The following is a 26,129-nucleotide window of genomic DNA, read 5'->3' as shown; positions in this document are numbered from 1 at the left end:
AGTGGATCAAGGACCTACACATCAAACCAGACACACTCAAACTAATAGAAGAAAAACTAGGGAAGCATCTGGAACACATGGGCACTGGAAAAAATTTCCTAAACAAAACACCAATGGCTTACGCTCTAAGATCAAGAATCGACAAATGGGATCTCAGAAAACTGCAAAGCTTCTGTAAGGCAAAGGACACTGTGGTTAGGACAAAACGGCAACCAACAGATTGGGAAAAGATCTTTACCAATCCTACAACAGATAGAGGCCTTATATCCAAAATATACAAAGAACTCAAGAAGTTAGACTGCAGGGAAACAAATAACCCTATTAAAAATGGGGTTCAGAGCTAAACAAAGAATTCACAGCTGAGGAATGCCGAATGGCTGAGAAACACCTAAAGAAATGTTCAACATCTTTAGTCATAAGGGAAATGCAAATCAAAACAACCCTGAGATTTCACCTCACACCAGTGAGAATGGCTAAGATCAAAAACTCAGGGGACAACAGATGCTGGCGAGGATGTGGAGGAAGAGGAACACTCCTCCATTGTTGGTGGGATTGCAGACTGGTACAACCATTCTGGAAATCAGTCTGGAGGATCCTCAGAAAATTGGACATTGAACTGCCTGAGGATCCAGCTATACCTGTCTTGGGCATATACCCAAAAGATGCCCCAACATATAAAAAAGACATGTGCTCCACTATGTTCATTGCAGCCTTATTTATAATAGCCAGAAGCTGGAAAGAACCCAGATGCCCTTCAACAGAGGAATGGATACAGAAAATGTGGTACATCTACACAATGGAATATTACTCAGGTATCAAAAACAACGACTTTATGAAATTCGTAGGCAAATGGTTGGAACTGGAAAACATCATCCTGAGTGAGCTAACCCAATCACAGAAAGACATACATGGTATGCACTCATTGATAAGTGGCTATTAGCCCAAATGCTTGAATTACCCTAGATCCCTAGAACAAATGAAACTCAAGACGGATGATGAAAATGTGAATGCTTCACTCCTTCTTTAAATGAGGAAAAAGAATACCCTTGGCAGGGAAGAGAGAGGCAAAGATTAAAACAGAGACTGAAGGAACACCCCTTCAGAGCCTGCCCCACATGTGGCCCATACATATACAGCCACCCAATTAGACAAGATGGATGAAGCAAAGAAGTGCAGACCGACAGGAGCCGGATGTAGATTGCTCCTGAGAGACACAGCCAGAATACAGCAAATACAGAGGCGAATGCCAGCAGCAAACCACTGAACTGAGAATAGGACCCCCGTTGAAGGAATCAGAGAAAGAACTGGAAGAGCTTGAAGGGGCTCGAGACCCCATATGTACAACAATGCCAAGCAACCAGAGCTTCCAGGGACTAAGCCACTACCTAAAGACTATACATGGACTGACCCTGGACTCTGACCCCATAGGTAGCAATGAATATCCTAGTAAGAGCACCAGTGGAAGGGGAAGCCCTGGGTCCTGCTAAGACTGAACCCCCAGTGAACTAGACTGGTGGGGGGAGGGCGGCAATGGGGGGAGGGTTGGGAGGGGAACACCCATAAGGAAGGGGAGGGGGGAGGGGGATGTTTGTCCGGATACCGGGAAAGGGAATAACACTCGAAATGTATATAAGAAATACTCAAGTTAATAAAAAAAAGAAAAAAAGAGTGACCTTGGTCATGGTGTCTGTACACAGCAATGGAAACCCTAAGACACCATCATATACATAAAACAAAATACATTTTTTGAGGTTTTATAAAACCTGAAGGAAATTTTATTTCTCTTACTCACGGGAATCTGACACATCCTTCTTAGGGAGGCTGGAGAACTTCAAGACAGTCCACATTTAAAAGCAACCCAAGCTACGAATAAATGGTGATATTCCGAGGGTTGGGCTGTGGCTGCTGGCTGAATTGGGGATGAGAGATTAGGATTTCTCCCTGGAACCTTTTTCTCAAGACAGCATGTAAACCTGATCTCCAGCCAGACCCAAACGCCCTGATTCCCACTAAATCTCAGGCCCGTTGGGAAGAGCACACTGGTCCTCCACCTGCCCTCCAGTTCTGTGTTCTGCCTGCTGATCTGGAGCCAATGGGACAGGAAAGGGAGGAGTCACTTTCTTCGTGCTGGTCCTGGTTGCTCTGTCCCTTCTGGTGCTGTTGCTTAACTTTAGTCAGGATGTCTTGGATCTTCTGATGAGCCATCTGGCTGTCATAGAAATGTCCAATGATCTTAATAATGACTTGGCCGTTCTCATCCGGGGTCTGGTCTCTTGGCCCTACTGCCTTAGTTGCAGTCAAGCTCTGCAGCTCATTCACCCTTTTCCGCCTTTGCCAATGACCCAGTCAGCTGCTGAAGCTGGAACCCGGATGTGGGTCTCCAGCTTCACTTCCTCCTTGGGACCAAAAAAAATTCTCTTCTTTTAGTTTGCCATAGATTCTTCCCTGAGTCTCAAACTGAGCCTCTGGAGGTCCAATGATGACAACCATTTGAACTTTGAAGTCAGGTGTTTCTGGTGGCACTATCTTTCCTTGATGGAGGCGCTAACGAACCCAGAGAGCTGTTTGATTAGCTGGCCCTTCTTGCAGATGATGGTACCCACAGCGGGGATGAACACCATCTCGGCCTTAGGGCTAAGATCACGTGTAATATCTGTTCTTATCAGTTTAATAATACATTTTTTTTAAAAACTATGAAGTGTGTATTCGGTACTCTATCTTCTTTTCAGTGTCACTCTTCCTTCAGTGTCCTCATTTCCTGTCCCAGATGTCCTGATAACTCAGGCATTATTTTGATGCTAGCCTTCCCAGTTAATAGTACACACAGAGAGCCTTGCCTGTTTTTCTTCCAAATTGTTCCAGTCCACAAACAAATAAGTTTGACGACAACAAATCCAAATGGCAAGTAACTAAATGGAGGAATGTCAACATTATTAATAAGTAAAGAACACAAAGAAAAATACAATACAGTAACCATTAATTTTATATTAGTACTGTCAATATAGAGTGAGAATCAGGAACATATTTATGCTATGTATTGTGATTTTGATATAAGTATTCTACTCTTGGAACTTTAATCGGAAACATTCACAAGACAGTGTTGATGGCATATTAAAAATACAAATGAAATGTGCAATATTCATGCTCCCTTTCAACTGATTCTTGCTGAGAAGCTAGTACATACCAAGTATGTGCTAGAATAGAGTTATATGTAAGTCTTACGATAAATTGACACCAGGAAATGTTACACAACCATGGAAACTAAGTAGAAGCACTTTTATATGAAACTGTTTACAAAATGGTGTCAAGTCAAAAGTGAACCACCATAGGCACAATATAAGGCTATGTACAGGCTATAAATTATAGCAATAATACAATAAATAAATAAATCCATATATGGACCATAAAATACAATAAAATTAAAATTTTATAGGCACTATGTGAGAGTAATGTACAAGCTATAAATCAAATCATAATAAACTCTGCATGGTGCTTAAGTATCCAATTTAAATGCTCACAGAAATTCTAGTGCTATTGTTCACATGATACAAATAGGAAACTGAGGCTCGAGGGGATTATAAACCAACATCCGAGCATTAGTTCTATAGGGAAATGTTTTCATGCCTTGTTTACTGTAGGATCTCCAGTGTCTAGAATAGTGTTTCACATAGAGCAGACACTAAAGTAGTTCTTGAACTAGAAATGGCTGGGACATGAGTTAAATTCAGTGTCCCTCTAGAAGTGTACATAGAAGCTACATATACTAGGGCTTCTGGGGACAAATGTAAGAAATGGACCTTAGAACCTCCACATTCCTTGATGGGTTGACAGTATCACTTCCTTTCTTATTGTTTCATTTCTTTCTGATTGCCTGCCCTCTGGTGGAGCAGTGAAGAGTGGGTTAGGGTCATCATGAGCTGCACAGATCACCTACGTTTTAGTTAAGTATATAAAATTAACATTCAATTTTGTCTATTTTTCGATGCCGTAGAATTGACTAAATGGATTTCTGTCAAATTGGGAACTTATATTCAAGATGATGATCGGACTTAAAACAGATTAGCAGGTGTCTTTGGCAGCACTTCAACTCACCTTTTCATTCTCAGTCTGGGGTCCTAATTTCATTATAGATCTTCGTGAGTTAAGACATTTATTCCTGCTTCCATCATCGGGCACCCCTGACACTAGGGCATCATAGTGGGCATGGGCCAGAAAGACTCCTATGTGGGCGACGAGGCTCAGAGCAAGAGGGGTATCCTGACCCTGAAGTATCCTATAGAGCACTGCATTGTAACTAACTGGGATGATATGGAGAAAAGCTGTCACCACACCTTCTACAACGAGCTGCGTGTGGCCCTCCAGGAGCACCCGGTGCTTCTGACCGAGGCCCCTCTGAACCCCAAAACTAACAGAGAGATGTCACAGATAATGTTTGAAACCTCCAATACCCCAGCCATGTACGTGACTATTCAGGCAGTGTTCTCCTTTTATGCATCTGGGAGAACCACTAACATTGTCAAAGACTCTGGTGAGGTGGTCACACACACAGTGCCCATCTATGAGGGCTGCGCCTTTCCCCACGCCATCTTGCACCTGGACCTGGCTGGCTGGGACCTGACAGACTACCTCATGAAGATCCTGACTGGACGGGGCTACAGCTTTACCACCACTGCTGAGAGGGAAATTGTCCATGACATAAAGAAGCTGTGTTACGTTGCCCTAGATTTTGAGCAAGAAATGGCTACTGCATCATCTTCCTCCTTGGAGAAGAGTTATCAGCTGACTGATGGGCGGGTGATCACCATCGACAATGAGCAGTCCAGGTGTCTGGAGACTTCTTCCTGGGCATGGAATCCTGTGGCATCCATGAAACCACTTTCAACTCCATCATGAAGTGTGATGTGGAAATCCGCAAAGACCTGTACGCCAATACAGTACTGTCTGGTGATACCATCATGTATCTAGGCATTGCTGACAGGATGCAGAAGGAGATCACAGCCCTTGCACCCAGCACAATGAAGATTAAGATCATTGCTCCCTCTGACTGCAAGTACTTAGTCTGGATTGGCGGCTCCATCCTGGCCTCACTGTCCACCTTCCAGCAGATGTGGATCAGCGAACAAGAGTATGACGAGTCGGGCCCCTCCATCGTCCACCGCAAATGCTTCTAGATGGACTGAGCATGTGCCAGGCATCCGCTGCATGAGCTGATTCTGAAGTATCGATTTGCCCTGGCAAATGTACATTCATGCTAACCTCATGCAACTGGAATAAGCCTTTGAAAAGAAATTTGTCCTTGAAGCTTGTATCTGATATCAGCACTGGATCATAGAACTTGTTGCTGATTTTGACCTTGTATTCAAGTTAAATGTTTCCTTGGTATATATTAATACCCTGTGCATATCTTGATTTAGTCCTTAGTTCATGTGGCTCGGTCACTTGGTGACTGGGGTGAGCATGCTGTGGAAGAGAAGTCCCCAGCCCAGTGGATCTCTGTGAGCTCCACGTAGCGATCTGTGCTGGTTATTAATGAACTGCAGACTTTCAGGATTTCCCGAGGCTGGCAAGGGTTCCTGAACCAATTACCACTTCTTACTTGCCAATCTAACAGGGTGGGAAAGTTCGAGCCGTAGGACCCAGTTTCTGTTCTGTTTTTTTTTTTTTTTCCCCTCCTGACGGCCATGGGTTGTTACTTGCCTTGAGTTGGGAACGTTTGCATCGACACCTGTAAATGTACTATTATTCATCATTTTAATTTATGTAAGGTTTTTTTTTTACTCAGTTCTTTAAGAAATGACAAATTTTGGTTTTCTACTATTCAGTGAGAACACTAGGCCCCAGCAACATGTCATTGTGTAAAGAAAAATAAAAGTGCTGCAGAAACTGAAAAAAAGAGAGAGAGTTATGTCCTTTTTCAGTGTGGCGATCTCACTCAGGGTTTTGTGTGTGCTAGATTAGCATACTACCACTCGACTACAGCCTAAGCCCCACCCCAAATTGTCGGTGTGGGCATCCTGAATTTTTCTAAAATGTCACAGGCTGAAGAGGACATACAAACATTTTTAAGTTATGTGTATGTATTTTTTTTATTCCCCTACTAGTTTATTTTTTTTATTTATTTATTTTTTTTATTAACTTGAGTATTTCTTATATACATTTCAAGTGTTATTCCCTTTCCCGGTTTCCGGGCAAAATCCCCCTCCCCCCCTCCCCTTCCTTATGGGTGTTCCCCTCCCAACCCTCCCCCCATTGCCGCCCTCCCCCCATAGTCTAGTTCACTGGGGGTTCAGTCTTAGCAGGACCCAGGGCTTCCCCTTCCACTGGTGCTCTTACTAGGATATTCATTGCTACCTATGGGGTCAGAGTCCAGGGTCAGTCCATATATAGTCTTTAGGTAGTGGCTTAGTCCCTGGAAGCTCTGGTTGCTTGACATTGTTGTACTTTTGGGGTCTCGAGCCCCTTCAAGCTCTTCCAGTTCTTTCTCTGATTCCTTCAACGGGGGACCTATTCTCAGCTCAGTGGTTTGCTGCTGGCATTCGCCTCTGTATTTGCTGTATTCTGGCTGTGTCTCTCAGGAGCGATCTACATCCGGCTCCTGTCGGTCTGCACTTCTTTGCTTCATCCATCTTGTCCAATTGGGTGGCTGTATATGTATGGGCCACCTGTGGGGCAGGCTCTGAATGGGTGTTCCTTCAGTCTCTGTTTTAATCTTTGCCTCTCCCTTCCCAGCCAAGGGTATTCTTTTTCCTCATTTAAAGAAGGAGTGAAGCATTCACATTTTGATCATCCTTCTTGAGTTTCGTTTGTTCTAGGGATCTAGGGTAATTCAAGCATTTGGGCTAATAGCCACTTATCAATGAGTGCATACCATGTATGTCTTTCTGTGATTGGGTTAGCTCACTCAGGATGATATTTTCCAGTTCCAACCATTTGCCTACGAATTTCATAGACTCGTTGTTTTTGATAGCTGAGTAATATTCCATTGTGTAGATGTACCACATTTTCTGTATCCATTCCTCTGTTGAAGGGCATCTCGGTTCTTTCCATTTTCTGGCTATTATAAATAAGGCTGCGATGTATTTTTTAAAAATATATGTATTCACGTATGTGCAAGTGTAGGTGCAGGTGCCTACAGAGTCCTGAAGAGGGCACAAGATCCCCTAAAGTTAGTTATAGGTACCCAGTCTGAGCCACCCACTGAGTCTCTACAAGAGACAGAGAAGCTCTTTACTGTTGAACCATGTCTCCAGCTCAACACTCAAAAAAGGTCTCAAAAATTATTCATTTTCTTTTTTTCCCAAATAATGAACTTACTAAATATCACAAAATTCACACCAAGGATGAATAAATCTTGGGGTTTTAAATCATCAACACCCCTTTTTTTTTTCAATGAGAATTTTTAGAGGAAAAAACAAAACACTCAGTTTAAAAAAAGAACGGCCACAAAAGGGGTAGTGGGAAAATCAGTCTCTTTCAAGGGTGAATGACCAAGCTATGGAAGAATGCCTGGGGAAAGACCAGGAGAATCAAGTTCTTTCATAGTCAGTAAAAACCAAAGCCCAGTTCGAAGAGACGTTTGGCCACTAATCAGGAGATAGGTCGAGTATAGATCTAGATGCTTGTGTTAGAGAAAGCTGTGTCTTCAAATGTGAGCTCAAAATCAACCACACCGCAGAATTTCCAGCACTTCTATGTGTGGAATCTTCAGAGGGTGCATTGAGTGTTCCAGTGGAAAGGTCTAAGCTGCCAAAAATGCTCAGCTCCCTCTTTCTGGCTCAGTACCCACAGTCTGGACGTGTCTGAGCTTCAACTGCAGATTGCAGTGGAGTAATGTAAAGGGAACCCAATGGCTCAGGCTACCCCTTTATCTTTTACATGCCACAAATACCAAGAGAGCAGCTTTCTGACCCCACCGCAGCTATTAATAAATCTCAAGTGCAGGTTCCTCAAATAATTGGCACTGGTTTGAGAAAGAGCAAGTTCTCCCATAAGCAAAACTATGTAATGTATTCCTGAGAGAACACTACAGGGCTTTACACAAATGTGTTCCAAAGCATAGCCGTGAATACAGCCTCTGAAGACATGTGTAGCAAAGTAAGAAATCTCACAGTTGAGAAGTAGTATTTCAACTACAGAGGGTTACCACAACAGCATCGGTAGTGTCTTTATTGTCTCTGGAGGCTTCATCTAGCAGTAGATACATATTCTGTGAAGCACAGAGTTTCCTTGAGTCTCATTCCTTCCTGCACTTACAATGAAGGTGTACAGAGTTGTTAATTCCCATTTTCTCTTATTAACAAGAGAGAACAGTCAACTAGCCACTTAGGAAGAAATCCCAAGTGGCTGGAATACTCCTAGAAAAATTACAAAGGACATTGATACATATTTTCCAAGTGATTTAATGATAACTTCATATGACTGAGTTTTTGGTTTGGTTTTTATGTTTTGTTTTGTTTGGACTGTGGCAAACAAAGTCCAGCCGCAGCTCACTAGTGAAAGAAGGGCTACTTTAGTTGAAGGATTTTAAACATGAGCAAGCCCAGCAAGTTCCAGTTAAGGAACCAGAGCAAACACCAGAGAGCTCCAGGTCTTGAGCAAGAGCCGCTTCATGCTTCAACCGTATCTACTTTCGTGAGTCAAATTTTCTAGAAAGTTCTGAACTGACTCCACTCCTAAAAAGTGAGAGAACATAGGGTGACTTGGTGGTTGTTGCTGCTGGGACAGAGACGGGAGTTTCTAAAATAAGGCTAAGGTGCTAGTGCCAAAAAAAGAAGTTGGAATAAATGCAGATGAGGGAAGGAACAAAAGAAGAGGAAAGCGAACAATTTTTCTAAGGCCTCCACAGCAAAGTACCTAAACGGGCTGCAAATGGAGTTTGCTGGAATCATGTGAGGTTCTGTGCCAGTCACAGCACCAAGAAAGGAGACGTGGGACAAAGGGCTGATTAAGATTAAAATAGATCATAAGAGCATGCATTGAGCTGGAGTGGGGTGGAGGTAGGGCTGGATTAAATGAGAGCTTAAGTGTGTGGGGGTGGTGTCCTTGACCCAGCGGATTAGTACCTTATAAGACATCAGTACATATCAATAAGTCTCAATCATGATAGCTCCCTTCCTCTCATTCTCCCTTTTCCTTTACACACACACACACACACACACACACACACACACACACACACACACACCAGAATCAGGCACTTTATTCTCAGATTTCGAGTCTCCTTACTGTGGGAAAGTATAATTCTATACTTTAAAGCACGTAGTTTACATAACTTTGTAAGAAATGACACAAGAAGATGAATATAAGCCAACACACAAAACCATTGATACAAATAGTTTAGGAAGCACAACAATATCTCATATGGCATAGTAACTTTTAGGTATAAGTATCCTTATTTGGTCTGGGTCCTACTTTACTTTCTATTTCCACGATGAAACCCCGGACCTAAAGCAACTCTGGGAGTAAAACATTTGTCTTGCTTACACTTGCACGCCTAAGTCCATTATTGAGAGAAGTCAGAGCAGAAACTCATACAGGAATCCGGAAGCAGGAACTGAGGCAAAGAGTATGGAGGGACACTATGATTTGCTCCTCCCGCTTTTTAATACAACCCGCTACTCAGAGTAGAGCCACCTACAGTGGGCTGGATCCTCCCACATCAATCATTTCTTTTAAAGATGCCCTGCACATGTGCCCACAAGTCAATCTGCTGGGAGCAATTCCTCACATGAAGCTCCCTCCACCCTGGGTGACTGTAGTTTGTGACAAGCTGACCAAAACTAGAGAGGACATTTTTGCTAAGGCTAGAACTGATTCTGCAGATCATTTTCACTAGTAACTGCTTCCTCACCAAACTAGGTCTCATAATCATAAATACAGAATCTTTTCATATGGCCTTTTATATAAGCAGCATCTTTAGTCTTCACTATAATTTATTATTTTGTAATTAAATTTATGCCTAAATATTTTACCCTTCTGCTATATAATTAATTTCATTTTCAGAGGGTCCTTTGCTGGAGTGGAAAATTACAACTGGATTTTTTACCTTAACATTGTACCTCGTAATTTTTCTGAAACGTTGTACTTCCGTCTACTGTCTATGTGATCATGTGCTTGTGTATGGTCATTCCCTAGAGTTACCACATGTAAGATCATGTGATCTATGTCTAGAGATAGCTTTATTCTTTTTTCTTTCTGATATGATTTTGTTTCTTGCCTACTCATCGTGGAGTATTGTATAAAATGTTAAATATTATTGATAATTCAGGCATCATGTTTTTCTAAATGTTCGACCATGTGCTTTCAGCCTTTCATCATTAAATAAAATATGTTAGCTATGGGCTTTTCATTTATACTTTTTGTCACATTAAGAAATTCTCTTTCATTCAATGCAATCCCCATCAAAATACCAATCCAATTCTTCAGAGAGTTAGACAGAACAATTTGCAAATTCATCTGGAATAACAAAAAACCCAGGATAGCTAAAACTATCCTCAACAATAAAAGGACTTCAGGGGGAATCACTATCCCTGAACTCAAGCAGTATTACAGAGCAATAGTGATAAAAACTGCATGGTATTGGTACAGAGACAGACAGATAGACCAGTGGAATAGAATTGAAGACCCAGAAATGAACCACACACCTATGGTCACTTGATTTTTGACAAAGGAGCCAAAACCATCCAATGGAAAAAAAAGATAGCACTTTCAACAAATGGTGCTGGTTCAACTGGAGGTCAGCATGTAGAAGAATGCAGATCGATCCATGCTTATCACCCTGTACAAAGCTTAAGTCCAAGTGGATCAAGGACCTACACATCAAACCAGATACACTCAAACTAATAGAAGAAAAAGTGGGGAAGCATCTCGAACACATGGGCACTGGAGAAAATTTCCTGAACAAAACACCAATGGCTTACGCTCTAAGATCAAGAATCGACAACAAGAATCGACAAGTGGGATCTCATAAAACTGCAAAGCTTCTGTAAGGCAAAGGACACTGTGGTTAGGACAAAACGGCAACCAACAGATTGGGAAAAGATCTTTACCAATCCTACAACAGATAGAGGCCTTATATCCAAAATATACAAAGAACTCAAGAAGTTAGACTGCAGGGAGACAAATAACCCTATTTAAAAAAGGGGTTCAGAGCTAAACAAAGAATTCACAGCTGAGGAATGCCGAATGGCTAAGAAACACCTAAAGAAATGTTCAACATCTTTAGTCATAAGGGAAATGCAAATCAAAACAACCCTGAGATTTCACCTCACACCAGTGAGAATGGCTAAGATCAAAAACTCAAGAGACAACAGATGCTGGCGAGGATGTGGAGAAAGTGGAAAACTCCTCCATTTTTGGTGGGATTGTAGACTGGTACAACCATTCTGGAAATCAGTCTAGAGGTTCCTCAGAAAATTGAACTACCTGAGGACCCAGCTATACCTCTCTTGGGCATATACCCAAAAGATGCCCCAACATATAAAAAAGACACGTGCTCCACTATGTTCATAGCAGCCTTATTTATAATAGCCAGAAGCTGGAAAGATCCCAGATGCCCTTCAACAGAGGAATGGATACAGAAAATGTGGTACATCTACACAATGGAATATTACTCAGCTATCAAAAACAATGCCTTTATGAAATTCATAGGCAAATGGATGGAACTGGAAAATATCATTCTGAGTAAGGTAACCCAATCACAGAAAAACACACATGGTATGCACTCATTGATAAGTGGCTATTAGCACAAAAGCTCGAATTACCCTAGATGCACAGAACACATGAAACTCAAGAAGGATGACCAAAATGTGAAAGCTTCATTCCTTCTTTAAAAGGGGAACAAGAATACCCTTGGCAGGGAATAGGGAGACAAAGATTAAAACAGAGGCAGAAGGAACACCCATTCAGAACCTGCCCCACATGTGGCACATACATATACAGCCACCCAATTAGACAAGATGGATGAAGCAAAGAAGTGCAGACCGACAGGAGCCAGATGTAGATCTCTCCTGAGAGACACAGCCAGAATACAGCAAATACAGAGAGGCGAATGCCAGCAGCAAACCACTGAACTGAGAATAGAACCCCCGTTGAAGGAATCAGAGAAAGAACTGGAAGAGCTTGAAGGGGCTCGAGACCCCATATGTACAACAATGCCAAGCAACCAGAGCTTCCAGGGACTAAGCCACTACGTAAGGACTATACATGGACTGACCCTGGACTTTGACTTCATAGGTAGCAATGAATATTCTAGTAAGAGCACCAGTGGAAGGGGAAGCCCTGGGTCCTGCTAAGACTGAACCCCTAGTGAACTAGACTGTTGGGGGGAGGGTGGTAATGGGAGAGGATGGGGAGGGGAACACCCATATAGAAGGTGAGGGGGAGGGATTAGGGGGATGTTGGCCCGGAAACCGGGAAGCGGAATAACAATCAAAATGTAAGTAAGAAATACCCAATGTACTAAAGATAAAAAAAATTAAAAAAAAAAAGAAATTCTCTTTCAATGGGTATAGTAGCTAATGTCTTTAATCCCAGCATTGGGTAGGCAGAGGCAGAAAGATCCCTTTGAATTCAAGAATTCAAGGCCAGCCTTTTCTGCATAGTGAGTTCAAGACAGCCAGAACTACACAGGGAGATCCTGTCTCAAAGGTAGAAAAAAAAAAAGAAAAGAAAAGAAAAGAAAAAAAGAAAATTTCGCATTCCTAGGTTTGTTCTTATTAAGCGAGGGAGATTTTGTTAAATGTTTTGTCTGAATTAACTGATGTATTTTTCCTTTTTTGTTTCACATGGTTAAACTTTCATATGTTGTAACTATTCTGGATTCCAGAGTTAAATTTCATGTGATCTCTGTCTGCAGGATGTTTTCTCCCAGCATTTTGTTAGCAACTTCTACAACTATATTAATAAGGAATGTTGATTTGCATTTTTATTTTCTTGTATCTTTTCCTGGATTTGCTATTGAAATGATGGTAGCCTAACTGGAATTAGGATGTTATTTTTAATGATTAGCATACAAAATGACCTCCCATTGCATAGGAAGTATCCTCCCAAAAGGCTCGCATATTAAATGCTTAGAATTCAGTTGATGGGTTCAATTATTAAGAAGGAATCAGATCATGTAGGCCGTGTCTTTATCAAAAGGCTGATGGATACGTGATTTGGTGGCATTATTTGGAGGCTGAATAGAAATTTTCATAGGAGGATTCATTCAAGAGGAAGCGGGTCTCTGGGGGAGTTTCCTTGGGAGCTTTATCTTGTCTCATGATTTTCTGTGTCCTTGTTTTCCTGGTTAGCATGAAGCAAACAGCTCAGCTCTGCCCTGTGTACCCACCCCATCATGATGCTTCTGTCTTCCCATTGGCCCAGAAACTAGAACCACGTGATCATGGACTAAAACCTCTGAAACCAGAGTCCAACATAAATCTTTCTCCCTTATGTTGTTTTACTCAGATATTTTGTCACAGTGGCAGGAATATATTTTTTTTTAAAAAAAGTAAAATGAAACAGAAATGGTCTTTCATGTTGTATATTTTAGAAGTTAAAGAAAATTTAGTTTTATTTTTAATAACTAACGTGGAGTAGCCTGAATATTTGTGACTTCCTTAAACTCACATGCTGACACCTAATCACCATTGGTGATGGCATTATGGGATATTGGAATGTAATAGGAGGTCACAGGACACTTAGTGGCTTCCAGAATTGGTAAAAATAGATAGCTATTGTCTATAAACTGCCAAACTTACACTAGTTTTTCTTAAGGCTAAAAAAGACTAAAACAGTTTTTAATTCTTTAAACATTTAATGGTACCATGAGCTCCTGGTCTGTATTTTGTTGGGAATGTTTTGAATGTTAGTTTATTTTCTATACCATTATTATTCTATTTATTATTTATTCTATTTATTTATTCTATTTATTTATTTATTTATTTATTTTTTATTTTTTTTATTTTTTCCTAATGAATTAGTTTGGGTAGTTTGTGTGTTTCTAGGATTTTCTTCTCTTCACTCAGGTTATCTACATCTGACAGAACACTAATATCCAGAATATACAATGAACTCAAGAAGTTAGATACAAACAACCCAAGTGATCCAATTAAAAATGGGGTATGGGGAGCTAAGCAGAGAATTCTCAACAGAGGAATCTTGAATGGCTGAGGAACACTGAAAGAAATGTTCGGTGTCCTTAGTCATCAGAGAAATGCAACTGAAAATGACTCTGAGATTCTACCTTACACCCATCGGAATGCTAAGATTAAAAACTCGAAGGACAAAAAAAAAAAAAAAACTCGAAGGACAGCCAATGCTGGTGAAGCTGTGGAGGAATGGGACCATCCCTCCACTGCTGCTGGGAATGCAAACTTGTACAATAACTTTGGAAATCAATTCGGCAGTTCTCAGAAGTTTGTAAATAGTTCTTCCTTAAGATCTAGCTCTACCACTCATGGGCATACACCAAAAGATGCTTCAGCATCCCACAGGAAGACCCACTGAGCTATACTCATAGCAGCTTTACTGGAAACTCGAAACAGTCTAGATGTCTACACAATGGACTACTACTCAGCCATTAAAAACAAGGACATCATAAATTTTCCAGGCAAATAGATGGAAATAGAAAATATCATCCTGAGTGAGGTAACCCAGACCCAAAAGTACATCATGTACTCACTTTTTTTTTACATTTTTTTCATTTCATCTATTTCTGTATAATAATAATTTTAAAATATGGAATGTATATTTGTGCTAGTGACTTTTTCTTCTTTTTCTTATTTTTATTGCATATTTTATGTACTTACATTTCAAATGTTATCCTCTTTCCCCCCTCGCGAATCCCCCTCCCCCCTGCTTCTATGAAGATATTCCCACTCCCACCCACCCACTCCTACCTCAATACCCTGGCATTCCCCTACACTGGGAAAATGAGTATTCACAGGACCAAGTGCTTCTCCTTCTACTGATACCAGACAATTCCATCCTCTGATACATATGCAGCAGAAACCATGGGTCTCCCCATGTGTACTCTTTGGTTGGTGGTTTAGTCCCTGGGAGCTCTGGGGGTGGGGTCTGGTTGGTTAATATTGTTCTTTCTATGGGGTTGCAAGCCCCTTCAGCTCCTTCAGTCCTTTCTCTAACACCTCCACTGGGGTCCCTGTGCTCAGTCCGATGGTTAGCTGCAAGCATCCTCATCTGTATCATAAGGCTCTGGCAGAGCCTCTCAGAAGACAGCTATATCAGGCTCCTGTCAGCATGCACTTCTTGGCATAAGCAATGTTGTCTGGGTTTGGTGGCTGTATGTATATGGGCTGGATCCCCAGGTGGGGCAGGCTCTGAGTAACCATTCCTTCAGTCTCTGCTCCAAACTTTGTCTCCATATCCCCTCCTATGAATATTCTTGTTCCCCCTTTTAAGAAGGACTGAAGCATCCATACTTTGGCCATCCTACTTCTTGGTCTTCCATGTGGTCTGTAAATTGTACCTTGGGTATTATGAGCTTTTGGGCTAATATCCACTTATCAGTGAGTATATACCATGTGTGTTTTTCTGTGATTGGGTTACCTCAGTCAGGATGATATTTTCTAGTTCATTCCATTTGCCTATGAATTTCATGAAGTCATTATTTTTCATAGCTGAGTAGTACTCCATTGTGTAGATGTACCACATTTCTGTATCCATTCCTCTGTTGAAGGGCATCTGGGTTCTTTCCAGCTTCTGGCTATTATAAATAAGGCTGCTATGAACATAGTGGAGCATGTGTCTTTGTTATATGTTGGAGCATCTTTTGGGTATATGCCCAGGAGTGGTATAGCTTGGTCCTCAGGTAGTACTACATACTCACTTGTAAGTGGATATTAGCCATCAAGTACAAGATAACCCATCAACAGACCCAAAAAAGCCAAATAACAAGGAGAGCACAAGGGAAGATGCTTGAATCCTTCTCAGAAGGGGAAACAATATAGATATTGGAGGTCTATGGAAGAAAGGAACAAGATAGAAGAGGGGATAGGGAGGGGAGTGGGGGAGTCATACGTAGGGAGAACAGGGGAGAGAGAAGGGAGATCATCTGGGGGATGGGAGCAATCTCTAGGACCAGAAACCTGGGATGGGGATGTGCAGAGGATCTATGGGGGTGACTGTAGCTAAGATTCCTAGCAGTGGGGGATATGGATCCTGACATGGCCACTTCCTGTAACCAGGCAGGACTCCCAGTGGACAGTAACCACCCACAAAGCCGTAGACCCCAAATGTATCCTGCCTACAGGATATGCAGGGAAAAAGACAGAGCAGAGCCTGAGGGAATGGCTAACCAATGACTGCCCCAAATTGAGAACCATCCTATGGGTAAGAACCAATCCCTGACACTATTAATGATACTCCGTTATGCTTGCTGACAGGAACCTAACCTCTGAGAGGCTCCACCCAACAGCCAATGGAAAGAGATGCAGAGACTCACACCCAAACTGTAGAGGGAGCTTGGGGAGTCTTATGGAAAAGTTGGGAGAAAGACTGAGGGATGCAAAGAAATGGGGACTTCACAGAAAGACCAGAGTCAATTATCCAGATTCTTGGGGACTCCCAGAGACTGAATCACCAACCAAAGAATATACACAGGCTGGACCTAGGCCTCCCTGATCATATATAGCAGATGTGCAGCTTGGTCTTCATGTGGGTCCTGAACAACTGGAGCAGGGGCTGTTCCTGATTCTGTTGCCTGCCTGCCTGCCTGCCTGCCTGCCTGCCTGCCTGCTTGCCTGTGGATCCCACACCCCTAAATAGTCTTATCTGTCCTTAGTGGGAGAAGATGACCTAGTCTTGAAAAAACTTCATGTGTGGGGTTGGGGGGTAGGATAGAGGGAGTGGGGGGATGACGCCAAGAAGGGGCCTTTCCCTTCTAAGGGAAATGGGGGGGACTTACATGAGGGGGTACAGGGAGGAGAGGAAGGGCTGATATTGGGTTGTAAAGTTAATAAATACATACATTTAATAAAATGTAACATCTAGTTAAAAAATGTTCAATTAAATTGGCTAAACTACATTGAAGAAAATTGGGCTAGGGCTGGGACACCGCACAGCAGCCTTCCTCTTACCCTAGCATCAGCAACAGTAACAGTAAGCATAGCAGTCTGGGTAAATTTATGTGTCACAACTGTAAGAAATAAAATTTCCCAAGGTTATATAGTGAGTAGTTTATGGATACAATTTAGGTGCCTTTAATGCCATAATAAAAGCCGATTCCAAGACCAGAAGAAAGCTTGAGACGGAAACAAAATCTGAAAAATATACCGAAGATCAGTTGAAGCTCATTCAGTCCTCCATGCCAGTAAACAGAGAAGGCCAGGGTCATTCAAGGAGTGCCTGACATGATCGGGAAGAAACTGAGGCAGTTTTGCTCTTCTCTGGGACTTCCAGTCCTCTCACCTGGAACTTAGACACCCCCCCCACACACACACACCAAGTAGTTTAACAATGTTAAAAGGACACAGAGCACTGTTTTTGTGGAGTTAATGACTACAAAAGAGCCCCATGCCACATTTGACAAATCAAAGCAGCAGCAAAAAGCTGTCAGTTTCTGCAAGTAATAGCATTGTTTTACTTGAAGAAGCTAGGCCAAAATCCAGCTAGGTTTAATTCGAGTTAATGAGGAGATTAAGGAGTAGCATGGTAAGTGGTGAACTGTAAATGTTTACTAAGTAGCTCTTCATAACTAAAAACCTCTGATGTGTGGTATTTGTTGATTTTCATCATTGAAATACTCTCACTGTATCTGATCACTTGTTCTCAGTGTGACTGTGCTAGAAAGCTTTCTGTCACTATGACAAAGAGCTCGGAAAATCAGCTAAACATAAGCAAAGCTTCCTTTTGACTCGTGGGCTACATAAATGACCTCATCAGATCTCCACAACAGCCCTGCTAGATTGGCATTGCTCTCACAGAGAGACTGGCACAGTCAAGTGTTACACTTGTTCAATGTCCAAAATCCTTGGCAGAGCCAGCAATCAAATTTGAAAGAATATAAACTGTGTTAAAAACTAAATCATTTAGTGGTTGCCTCTGGATGGGGAAATTATGGGATTTTGCTGTCTTCTTTTTGCTTAGTCTTTCTACTCTATAATTAATCCGGGACAGCATATCCATGCAGACAAGCTGACCGGATTGATGATGTTTTACTTCAGAGGTTCAGTGTATTGGCTGCTACTGAATCTTCTGAAATAGTTTCCAGAAAACCCATTTAAGGGGCCGGAGAGATGTGGCTTCGTGGTAAACACAACCACGAGAATCGGAATTCTGATCCCCAGAACCCAGACAAATTTGAATGTTTGTACTTGCCTGTCACGCCAACACTCCCATAAGAGAGGTGGGATGACACAATAGGAAAGCTGTACAAGTTGGTGTGTCCCCAAAACAGCAGAGTGGGGACTGGAGAGAGAGATGGCTCAGTGATTAAGAGTGATCATTACATTAATCTTGCTTTGGACATGAGATCAGTTCTCAGCACCCACATCGGTGACCTACAACTGCCTGTAACTCCAGTTCCAGGAGATCTGACGCCATATTCTGGTCTTCTCTGGCACTGCATGCAAGCATTGTGTGTGCACTTGCGCTTGCACAGGTGCACACACTCACATACACATGGGGAAACATTGATACACACAAAATAATGTTTAAAAATAAAATTGAAATTAAAAATGAGTGTAACTTCTTCACCTTTCACTTTGATACCAGACTGCGCCAAAGTGAGACCTTGTAATTCCCAGTCCATCTCTGTTATTTTGCAAAGCCACCTCCTTCTCCCTTTTATCACATTTTATTAAAAGGAGAAAGTTTTCTCTCTCCTGGGAAGAAGAGGAGAGGTCTTTTTCTGGGGTCTAATTTTCACTCATTCTACAAACATTGGTTGAGCACTTATGTACCAGACACTATGAGAGACAGAAAGGACAGAGATATATGCAAATCTAATCCCTACTAGAAGAGTTTATAACCTTTCCCTAGCGTATCTCTGCAGATGTTCTCAAATCCTGTATTTAGCCTGGATACTTTCCAAGGTGTCAAGTGCTACTCTTCCTCCTGTCTGATCAATGAATCACTGGCTCCTCTGAAGATCCCTACAACTCTAAAAGCTATGAGTAACATTGGCAGTGGTGGCACAGGCCTTAAATCCTATCACTTGGAGGTAGACAGGTGGATCCTTGAGGTTCGAGGATAGTATGATCTCCAGGACAGCCAGGGTTACTCATAGAAAACCCTGTCTCAAAAAATAAAAACCTGTGAGTATTAGTTGGTATGGAAAAAAGGTAGTAGCAGATGTGACTGAGAATCTTGAGACAGAATACGATTCTGGGTTTATGAGTGTGTGTGTGTGTGGTATAACCACAAGTGTCCTTACAACAGAGAAGTTGAAGGAGCTTTGTCATGGAGCAGGGAGAAATATAACCATGGAGACAGATGGCAGTATTGTAGCTAACTAAAGAATTCTGGTAGCCAATAGGAGCTGAACTAGACAGAGGAAAAATTCTCTCCTGGAACTTCCAGAAAGAGCCAAACCAGAAGGTACCCCAATTTTAGTTTCCAGTGTCTCATTTTTGAACAGCTGTCCTCCAGAATTGTTAGATGATAAATTACTGTTTGTTTTGGCCAGTATAGCTCTATCATGTGTCCTTTATCACATACACATCCTGAAGGGGAGGCAGATGAGTAAGCAAAAGTAGCTTGTTCACTATAGCCAAGCAAGGCTCCAGTAACTCCAACGTGACCCGAGTACACCCAATCTCAATTATTTGTATCCATAGATAAGAGAGCTAAATTCCACAGGGTGGTCTTCCCTCTGCAGTATCCAAACTATGCTTTTCTGTGTTGTCAGGGTTTGAGTTACTCTGCCATCTTGAACAATTAGACTTTCAAAGTATGCTTAACATCAATCTCCTCCTTCACCTTAGGGCCATTCCTTCTTCAAGTTTAGATATTTTACAGTTCCTTTAGCTGTGGTCTATGATCTTCTCGAATTGGCCTTTTAGGTTCGTCATTATATGTTAAAGCATAGCACACAGTTGATGCCCGGTAATCGATGCATACACATGGGTACTGTGTGAGTCGATAGCTTTGTTCCAATGTTCTGGATGCAGTCAAAAGCCACAGGGTACTGCTGTACATAAGAACAGGTGAATGAAAGAGCGGGCTCTTTACTCTGCCTTTGACGTTCTACTTAACTGAATGTGGTCGAGAGAGCTCAGATCATATTTAGGAATGTGGAACCAATAGTTAAAATTCACTACCACCAAGAAACTCACCCATCCCTGAATTCAGAAGCTTGGCTTTATTCAGATTTATTTTATTTTATATGTATGAGTGTATTTTTTCTGCAGTGCCTACATGCATACCACCTGTGTGCCTGGTACCAACAGAAGTGTTCAGACTAAGTCTAGTGTTCAGACTAAGTCTAGGTTCTCGGCAAGAGCAGCTGCGGCTCTTAACCTCTGAGCCATCTCTTCAGCGCCAGAACTTTTCTTTTTTCTTTTCTCTTCTTTTCTTTTCTTTTCTTTCCTTCTCATCTCTTCTCATTTTCTTTTCTTCCTTCCTTCCTTCCTTCCTTTCTTTCTATTTTTCATTTTTATATAAGAAAATGAGGCTTAATGAAATGAACAAAAATTCACCAAGCCCAGGTCACTCACGAAACAATGCAACAAATACTGACTGTTGACTCTGCTGGTCAAACTCTGAGTGGAATGTTGGGAACACAATGAACAACCAAGACAAACATAAGCCCTCCCTTTCTTGACATTTTAACATAATGGGAAAGACACAGGACAAATTAGGGTGGTTGAAGCAACATAAGTGTGGGGGAGGGACTCAAATTACCTTGGAAACCATAAAGGAAGACTCTCGGGAGAGTGAAGAGGAAATGAGCAGCCAAACTATTAGCTGAAATGCCAGCACAGCTGACGAGAGAAAGTGGTTTGGCTGTTAACCCAAACAGCAGTTTCATGACCTAAATGATATTTATAATTCCAAGGAGAAGAAAGGAGAGCAACTCCCAGGGCCATGACCCTGGTTCCAACATTCCTTTATACTTGGCTCTTTTCTTCCTGTTCCCAGGCACAGCAGAAGGCACCAGAGGAGAAAAACTTCAGTATGTTCACTGACAACTGTGGGTTAAATCCTAGAAATTTGAACATAAGCATGAGGAAAATTGAGTAGTTTTCTTCTGTTTTTACCAAGGGCACCCAGGATTTAAAAGGTTGCCAAAACAGGGATTAGCAGCATACCTTTTGAATAGGGTTTACAAGGAGTTGAGGTGCAGAACAAATAGTATGTACTGCCCAGTGTGGTTCACTAATGTAATGTGTCAGCAAACCTAGCTTAAGATCAGCTGTGTTAAAAACTAATAATAATTTGAGGCTATTACATTCTGGAAATAACAAATTTGAAATGTATAAACATATATAATAAATATATATGTATGGCTTGGGGTAAAACAATTACATTTTGATTACTTTTATAATTGAATTTTCTCTAGCTCCTCATTTTAGTTTTCATTAGAATATGCTTCTTTCCAGGGCTCTATGAACACAGGGATACATACTTGGAAGGGCCGGTACTGGCCTCGTTTGCTTTAAGGAGAAAGAAAACTGGAAACTTGTTTAGTGCACAGAGGAACTGCAGTTTCCTCAGCTGTTGTCCCTGTTGCTACAACAACATTGCCAGGCACTTGGAATTCAACCCCATCCCTGACACTGGTGCGTGAGGCTTGCCTGAGCATAACCGAAACATGTGAAGGTAGACCATGTAAGGAAAGGGCTGGCCACGGCTTCTGTAACCTCAGCTCACTAAGCTAGGGCAGCAGCAGCAGCAGCAGCAGCAGCAGCAGCAGCAGCAGCAGCAGCAGCAGCAGCAGCAGCTTTCCATTGACATTCAGAGAGAGGAACCAGATTCCCCTCCTCCCTTTCCCTCTTTCATCTCTGGAGCAGTTTTCCAAAGAAGGTAAACACACGTGAATGGAGTTTGAGAGTGTAGAATGGTTAGAGCCCAAAAGGGCTTGCACAGTTATAGTAAGAGACTTACGATAAAAAGTAGAGCTTTCCAAATCCTGGGCTTTGACACACTGGAGAGCTTCCATGGATTATAAGTAGGGCAATAATCATTTATCTTCTTAGGGTTTGGGACAGTCGGAGGTCAATGGGGTCAAAGTCTGCATACCAGTCACTCCCAGCTGTTTGCAATCTATTATGGATTTGTCCAAAGGGGTGATCGCGGAGAACACAATCAGGAAATTTGCCTTCCTTTCTCCACAGTCATGCATATCTGCCTGCCCACCCAACCGATTCATGCTAATTATGTACAAGGAAGTGATGGACCAACAGATTGCCTACCTTAAGATAATTGAAGGCAGAGAAAGGAGAGGAACTGCTAATATGTAGTTCTCAGTACCATCTCCCAATCCATGTTCTCACACATGTTATATATATATTTATATCTATTTGCTGCTGGTAGCAATGTCCAAGCTAGGTACACAGTGGCCTACGTGTATGGTTTGCAAATTAATTGTTGCAGCAGATGCCCAACATGAAGATTCAGCTGTATTTATAATCCACCTGTATTCTCGAAAGACATTTCATCACAGTACTTATCAATGAAAGGTAATAAGGCATTATTAGATATCTTTTAACTGTTTTGTTCATGGTGCTGGGAATCAAACCCAGGGCTGTATGCATGTTAGACAGGTGCTCTAACATGGAGCTTCGACTTCACCTCTATGTCTTTTAAAGATACTTCCGCCCTGGGTATAAATCCCAGTGGTAGAGCATTTGCCTTGGATGAACAAATCCTTATGTACCATCTTCAACACTGCATACGAATATGAGTAAAACTGAAATTGGCATGCATTTTGAAGTAATTATAAAACATCTTTAAATTTATTTTTATCACCTACTTATAATGAACATTTTTTTTAAATCAGTAATGACAACAAAGTGTTCGAAAGGACACCACAGCAGTCTTGATAAGGGATGGCATATGAGCATTTCAAGCTCACCAAACGATACAGAAAGCACACTGAAGGAAGTAAGCCCAAGATGCTCATTAAACAGTTGGAAGTATTTTACTTTTAAGTTTGGCACCGAATTATACCGCTTTTAAGATATTTTATATTTTTAGGTATTACATGATTAAAATGTAATCTTGCCATTAAGTCCAATATAAACACCCACAACTTACTCCGGTTTTATTCAATGCTCTTTTCGTGCAATTTATTTTGATTGCATTCTTTTCCCCTCCCCCAACTCCTCTCAGGTCTTCCCACTTCCTTACCATTGAACTCCATGTTCCTCTCTCTCTCTCTCTCTCTCTCTCTCTCTCTCTCTCTCTCTCTCTCTCTCTCATAAATGTGTGTGTGTGTGTGTGTGTGTGTGTGTGTGTGTGTGTGTGTGTGTGCAGTATAGATGTGGGAATATGTGTGTGTATACACAGAAAACAAAACAAAAAATAAAACAAGATACACACACACACACGGTGTCCATTTTATGTTGCACATTTATTGTGTGTCTACTTCCCCTTCTCAGGGCTGGGATTTTATCCAGTCTGAAGCTGTGCATAGCTTGCGTGTGCTGTCAGTCTCTGCCTGCACACATACGTTAGTCCTGTTGTATCTGATAGATGCTGTTGCCTTGATGTAATTACACCTCCTCTCGCTCTAACAGTCTTCCTGCCTCCTCTTCCATAAACATCCCTAAGTCTTGAGGGGAGGAGTCTGATAAGACTCCATTTAGAACTGGATGTTCCAAAATCTCACATTCCCTGCACATTGCTCTGTTTTTAGTCTCCCTGTCAATTCCCTTCCACTTAAAGTAGAAGCTTCTTTGATGATGAATCAGAACAGAAAGAACAGAAACTCAAGCAGGTCAGAAACCTGGAAGTGGGAACTGAGACTCCATGGCGGAGTACTGTTTAATGGTTTGCTTCTCATGGCTTGTTCAGCTTGCTCTTCCTGTACCCAGGATCAAATGCTCAAGTGTGGCACTACCCACAGTGAGCTGGATGTTCCTGCCCATCAGTTATCATTCAAGAAAATGCACCACAGGCTTGCCCACTGGCCAATTTGTGGGAGGCACTTTCTCAACTGGAGTCCAATCTTTCCAAATGACTCTGGCCCCTGTGAAGTTAAGCCAAAACTAGCCAGCATGTCCTTATTGATTCTGTTGCTGTACTGAATATTACAGGTGAGCTGACTCACAAGCTTCTTGGGAAATTTATAGCCCCACCTAACCTCTCACTGTAGGAGCTGAAATTACAGATGTGTGCCACCACATTGGTTTGCTTCCAGACGGTGAACTCAGGACATCAGGCTTCTGTGGTACGTGCTTTACCCACTGAACCATCTACTGGCCCACAGTCATTCTTAATTCATTCAAGGTTTCAACCAACAACAACCATCAGAACAAGAACTAAGTATTTATTCACAGTGCACAAAATAATTTCATTTATGAAAGAATTCTCATTAGGTTCTCTTTAGAAATTTAAATTTCCCTTGAATAGTAAATGCTTGTTTGAAGATGATTTAGCAAAGAATTCTGGAACCCTCGGATAAAGTCAGTTTTTCTCCAGACAGGGTTTCTCTGTGTAGCCCTGGCTGTCTAGGAATTCACTCTGTAGACCAGAATAGCCTTGAACTCACAGAGATCCTCCTGCCTCTGACTGCTAAGAATAAAAGCGTACCCAATGGGGGGAGGGTTGGGAGGGGAACACCCATAAGGAAGGGGAGGGGGGAGGGGGATGTTTGCCGGGAAACCGGGAAAGGGAATAACACTCGAAATGTATATAAGAAATACTCAATAAAAAAAAAGGCGTACCCCACCATCGCCCAGTCAAGGGTAAGGTCTTTTAAGTTTTCTGTGCACCATGCCTATCTCTGTATTTGGAGGAACAAAATACAAACCAACTGACAGGATAGTAAACTGAGTTCTAAAAGGTTTGTTGCTAGACACGCCACTCAAATTGAAGATGCCAAAGTATAGTCAAGCTCAAAGTGATAAGGCATACTTGTAACACTAGTATCACAAGTTCAAAACCAGCCTGAGCTATGAAGTGAAGTAGGGTGAGCAGGCAGAGAGAGACAGAGACAGAGAGTTAATTAGAATAAGCCTAAAAACTATCATATTGAATAGACAAAATTATAATCCCACCCTCAAGGACACAGAGAGAGCACCTCCTTACCCTAGAGAGAGATTTCCTCACTTTCCCCTTCAAAGTTGATGGTAGGAACTTTTATTCCTTTTTAATGAAATCTTACCAGTTGGCATGTTTATACCTCAAAAATAATAAGTACTGCTCAAAAAGAACAGTTATTCCTGCAGAAATATTGTTGTCAATCTAAATCAACCATTAGACTGTGGCAATGCCTTTAAACATTAGTAAACCCACTCTATAACTGAAGCCAAGACTACATTTCTGTCGCTTTCTGTCTCCAAACCACCAGTAACGAACTCACAGCTAAACTTTGTCACCTCTGCCCTCCATCTTCTTGAAGATGATCTGTCAATCAGTTCCTAGGGCACCTGCTGGCTAAATGTTAAGCACTAAGCCAAAGTACTTGGAGCTCTTCAAAGGTGGTTGAAAACCACATAGTCCTCATGGAAAGTATCCTTCATTTTTAAAAGAAAAACTTAGCATGAAGAAAAACTGCCAGCCTGGGGAAATGTAGCTCAGTTGGTAGTGTAGTGTGTTTATTGAGCATGCACAAAAGCCCTGGGTTTGACCAGGCACAATGGCCCATGCCTGCAATCCTAGCACTTGGAAGGTAGACACAGGAGAATTAGAATTTCAAAGTTATTATTAGCTATTTCCTGGGATCAAGGCCAGACTGGACTACATGAAATCCTTATGTAATCTCATGAATGTCTCAATTGAACTACAGTTCCAGGAGACCTGATTTCCTCTTCTGGCAACCCTCTTCTGACATCCACAGGTATCATGCATGCAAGTGGTACACAGATACACATAGGCAAAACATCCAATGTACATATAATAATTTAAAAAATAGCCTATAGTCAGGTGTGGTTGTGAATGCCTATAATCTCAGCACCCAGGAGCCAGAAGGAGAAAGATTTCCAGATCCTCCCCAACCTGGCCTACATAACAAATTAAAG

At 41.8% G+C, this 26,129-nt stretch overlaps 2 pseudogenes; both read left to right on the top strand.

The window, feature by feature from the left end:
- Window positions 1-2,614: 2,614 nt before the first annotated feature.
- Window positions 2,615-2,718, top strand: LOC120099528 (U2 spliceosomal RNA; annotated as a pseudogene).
- A 1,455-nt stretch (window positions 2,719-4,173) lies between these two features.
- Window positions 4,174-5,390, top strand: Actb-ps6 (actin, beta, pseudogene 6; annotated as a pseudogene).
- Window positions 5,391-26,129: the final 20,739 nt, after the last annotated feature.

Source organism: Rattus norvegicus, chromosome X, assembly GCF_036323735.1.
Source record: "Rattus norvegicus strain BN/NHsdMcwi chromosome X, GRCr8, whole genome shotgun sequence".
Taxonomy (NCBI): domain Eukaryota; kingdom Metazoa; phylum Chordata; class Mammalia; order Rodentia; family Muridae; genus Rattus; species Rattus norvegicus.
The sequence above is the reverse complement of the archived record's forward strand: the minus strand, read 5'-3'. Positions and strand labels throughout refer to the sequence as shown.